The 4,737-nt window shown below is 40.7% G+C and overlaps 1 non-coding gene across 1 annotated transcript; it reads right to left on the bottom strand.

The window, feature by feature from the left end:
* Positions 1-239: 239 nt before the first annotated feature.
* On the bottom strand, positions 240-346 carry LOC118491814. The gene has a single exon (XR_004892259.1). It is a non-coding gene; the product is annotated as a small nucleolar RNA R71 (small nucleolar RNA).
* Between the last annotated feature and the right edge of the window lie 4,391 nt (positions 347-4,737).

The following is a 4,737-nucleotide window of genomic DNA, read 5'->3' as shown; positions in this document are numbered from 1 at the left end:
CAACCTTCCATGGGCTTGCGGACGAGGATCCCCATCTACATAGCAACTTCTTAGAAATATGTGATACCTTTCGGATCAATGGAGCATCAAATGACGCCATCCGCATTCGAATGTTTCCATTTTCACTAAAAGACCGAGATAAGGCTTGGCTTAATACCCTCCCAGTTGGCTCCGAAAACACCTGGGATGAACTAGCCCAAAAGTTTCTATATAAGTATTTCCCTCCTGTTAAAACGGCTAAATTAATAACTGAAATTAACACATATTCACAAGAGGACGGGGAATCCTTATATGAAACTTGGGAAAGGTTCAAGGAGCTACTAAGAAAGTGTCCTCATCACGGTCTTATGCTATGGCAACAAGTATCCACTTTCTATAATGGGTTGTTGCCACACACAAGACAAACACTCGACTCTAGCTCCGGGGGACTTTTAGGTAATCACCGCCCAAATGAAATTTATAATCAAATTGAGGAAATTGGTCAAACCAATTTTCAATGGCACACTCCCCGAGGCATGATATCTATTGCCCCGGGCGCCCATAAGGTTGATGAAAGCACTTCCTTCCAAGCCCAAATCGAAGCCCTTTCTTCAAAAATCAAAAAGTTAGAAATGGCAAAAACGACTTCGGTTATGGCTTGCGAGGGGTATGGTGGGCCACATGAAAATTAGAGTTGTATGAAAGAAATAGATAATCAAACAGAATCGGTAAACTACATTGATAATAGACATAGGCCGTCGGGTCCTCCAACGGGTACCTACAACCAAGGATGGCGTAACCACCCTAACCTTGGTTGGAGAGAACCCGGCAATAGTAGTAACCAACAAAATCTAAACCAACAAACAAACTTTCAACAACCAAGAAACGAGTCACAAAATTTCTCTCAACAACAAGGGGGACGAGAAAGGCTTGAAGATACCGTATCTCGCCTCATCTCCGACACCGAAAAGAAAAACTCGGATCGATTTCAACAACTGGAATCGAATTTTAGAAATCAACAAGGTAGTATTCAAAACATTGAAAAACAATTAAATCAACTAGCTCAAAATTTCTCCAAGAGACCACAAGGCGCGTTACCAAGTAATACCGAAACCAACCCAAAGGCGCAATTACATCTCATCACATTAAGAAACCGTACCGTGGGTCCCTAGGAGGCTCCATTACCTCCAACTAAAAAGAGCCGATCTAGCCAAACCACAACTCCACCAACGCCCCAACAAGAGACGACTCCTCCACCAAATCAAGAGCCCACCAAGAATCCTCCGGTTCCGTACCCCGGTCGGTTAATTCGCCAAAAGACCAATGAGCAATTTGCAAAATTCGAAAATTTGCTAAAACAGTTGCATGTTAATATTCCATTTATCGAAGTCCTAACCCAAATGCCTAAATATTCAAAATTTATGAGGGAGTTCCTCACTCAAAAAAGGAAAATTGAATCATTTCAATTAATTAATTTAAGCGAAGAATGCTCCGCCTTGCTACTCAACAAACTCCCGCAAAAGAAGGTTGACCCGGAAAGCTTCACAATTCCTTGTTCGATTGGGGAATCTCCCATCCGCAATGCACTAGCCGACCTCGGGGCTAGAATCAACCTCATGCCCGCATCAATGTTCAACCGACTCGGCATAGGGAAAACAAGCCCTACAAAAATGAGCATACAACTCGCCGATAGGTCCGTCAAATATCCACAAGGTGTCGCTGAAAATCTATTGGTCAAAGTCGGCGAATTTGTCTTCCCGACCGACTTTGTCATACTAGATATGGAGGAATATACCGAAGTACCACTTATCTTAGGAAGGCCATTCCTAGCTACGGCCTATGCAGTGGTAGACATGAATGGTGGAACACTAACATTGAGGATTGGGGACAAGGAAATGAAGTTCGGAGTTGGAAACCCGGTCACTTACATGAAGGTCATAGACTCAAGTTTGGATGATGCTCTCCGACGGTGCAGCATGGGATGCAAAGCATCCCACTTGGGTAACATATGACCAGGCTTTGGGTCTAGCCAAGGACCCTTATAAACGTGGCGCACCACGGAGGCATTCCGCGGAACTATCCTTTAGTTTAAATTAATATTATGTTTTCTAGTTTAGTTTTAATTTTCAGGAATAAAACACACTCGAGATGGTGAAGGATACCAAGGGAAAACTTGAACCGGCACCACATGTACAAAAACAGGGCCTCCCGCAAAATTTTCTTCATTACAGCAAGTTCAGCACGGGCCGTGCCCCGCCAACACGGCCCCGTGCTGAACCATCTACAGAAGAACGCCCAGTTCAGGTAACTGGATACGGGGCGTGTTCACTAAACACGCCCCCGTGCCCAGGCTTCTGTTTCTTTTTACTTATTTCTGTTACTGGCAACCTAAACACGGGGCCATGCCCGGACACCACGGGCCCGTGTCCAGATGCCCAGTAACATTAAAATTTGTTTTTAAACACGATTTTACACATTCAATCAAACTAAAAACTTATTTTTGGGACACATTGAGGACAATGTGTAATTTAAGTGTGGGGGGATGCTAAAACCTTGAATCTTGCAAGTCCTAATTATAAGCCTTACACAAAACTCTATTGGAACCGCTAAACACCCCGAATTTTTTCAAAAAAAAAATTCATTTTTTTTACTTGTCTTGTTTTAATTTGGGAATTTCAAGTTCTGAAAAGGTTATATTTTTACAAATTTACAACCGATAGCGTCGTGATAAAAAGAACCAACATAAGAAAATTATGAAACGGCATGACAAATCTAGTTAAAATTTGATTATATATACTTGATCACATAAAAACCCATTCCCACAAAAAGTGCGTTTTGAGCCTTTACTGAGCATACAAATACACATCTTTAAACTAAATGCTCATTTTCCGTGTCTTGTGTGAATAGCCACTTGGTTCTTACGACTCTAGAACTTGCCATGACGATACATTCCCGGTCCTTACCAACTTAAACCCAAGTAAGTAAATGATGGAGGCATTAGGACTAACCCTTTTTCTTTCAATACCATTATTTTTCTTTTTTTTACCACCTACCCAAAATCCCCCTAGTTAACCCCTTTGAGCCTAAACCTTTTCATTTCTTAACCCAAAACAAACATCGTTTTACCCATCAAAACCCTTTTTCATTTTAAACCCTTTATTTTAGTAACAAATCCCGGTTTTTCTTATGACTTTCTTATAAAAAAAATGATGATGATGAAGCCAAAAGAAATAAACAAATAAGTTTACCAAAAAGAACTTTGTTTGAAAAATTGCTTCATTGGAATAAAAAGTCTTACGAAAACCGACGCTTTTTACACCTTTCGCCCTTTTCTACTAACTACTAACCAAACCACCTACCTTTAACCCAAGCCTAACCCTACCCCCAAAAGTCCTCTTGATATTTACAAAGGTATATAATTAAAAAGGAGGAGGATTGATTGCTTGGCAAGCTTATGGTAGAAGTAAGTTCCATGCCGCTCTCGAGTGTTTCACAAAAATACATCTTCGGCCGAGTGTTGAGTGATCTCCCGTGAGGTATGTTAACTTGTGTATAAATGAAATTTTAAAAAGGCATGTTATGCCCTAATAAGTAATTTATCTTATGTAATGTTTTAAATAAATCATGATGAATAGGATTGTAAATAAAATAAAAATAAAATCTAATAAAGAATCTTGGAAATCCCGACACTCTATGACAAGCCAAAAAAAAAAATCTTCTCTTCTACCCATTCCATTTAGGAGTGTAAAGCCACATTATAAAGAGTTTTGATTGAGGACAAGCAAAGATTCAAGTGTGGGGGTATTTGATGTGCGCAAAATGCAACATATAAATTACATCAAATGTGGCATAAAACTAACCCTGTTTTAGTACTAATGTTGGAAAAAGTGTATTTTTGTCTTCCTTTTGTATTTTCAGGATTAAATGAGCTCAAATGAACAAAAGAAGCAAAAAGGCAGCTAAATCTAACATAAATACAAGAAAAGGAATAAAAGTGGCATGCCCGACCCCCCGACAGCATCTTCCCAAGCAAAAATAAGAGAACAGAAGACTGAACACGCCCCGTGCTCAATGAGCACAGGGGCATGCCCAAGTGTCTGCAGAAAAGACAAAGTTGTAGAAGCTTCTATCATCCACCACGGGGGCGTGTCCAGCAGACACGGGGCCGCGATCAACTCTAAGATTTGCAGAATCTATGTAAATCTTGATAGTACAGATACGCTTCTGCATACGGGGTCGTGCCCAGCGGACATGGGGGCGTGGTCAACTAATGCAGACAAACTGCAATTAATGAAGAAAGAGCAGATGGGTGGACACGGGGCCGTGTCCAGGCTTCTGTGCAGGCTATAAATAGGGGTGCTTGGCTCGTTTGCAAACCGTCCCTTGGAAAACCACCTTTCTCACACTTCACCCACCCACCACCACCATCACAACCCACATCCACCACCATCATCCATCATCCATCATAGAGTGTGTGAGTAGTCTCGGGATCCAAGATTGATCGTAAGAGTTCTTGACAATCAAAGGCCATGTTTGCCTAAGTCTCTTACCTCACTTGGTGAAGACAAGCGTTTAGTGTAATACTTTTTATCTTTAATCTTTTCGCACTTTTTATTTGGTTATGTATTAATGACTTTAATAACTAGTTTCTTATGTTGAAGGTGAATCTTCCTTATCATTTGTCCGTGGTGTCTTGGCATTATTTTACTGTCTATATAAAATAAAAGATTTTCACCATTCATATCTCCACGGTCTATA

The sequence above is a fragment of the Helianthus annuus genome, chromosome 4, assembly GCF_002127325.2.
Source record: "Helianthus annuus cultivar XRQ/B chromosome 4, HanXRQr2.0-SUNRISE, whole genome shotgun sequence".
Taxonomy (NCBI): Eukaryota; Viridiplantae; Streptophyta; class Magnoliopsida; order Asterales; family Asteraceae; genus Helianthus; species Helianthus annuus.
This window is presented reverse-complemented; position numbering and strand designations above follow the sequence as displayed.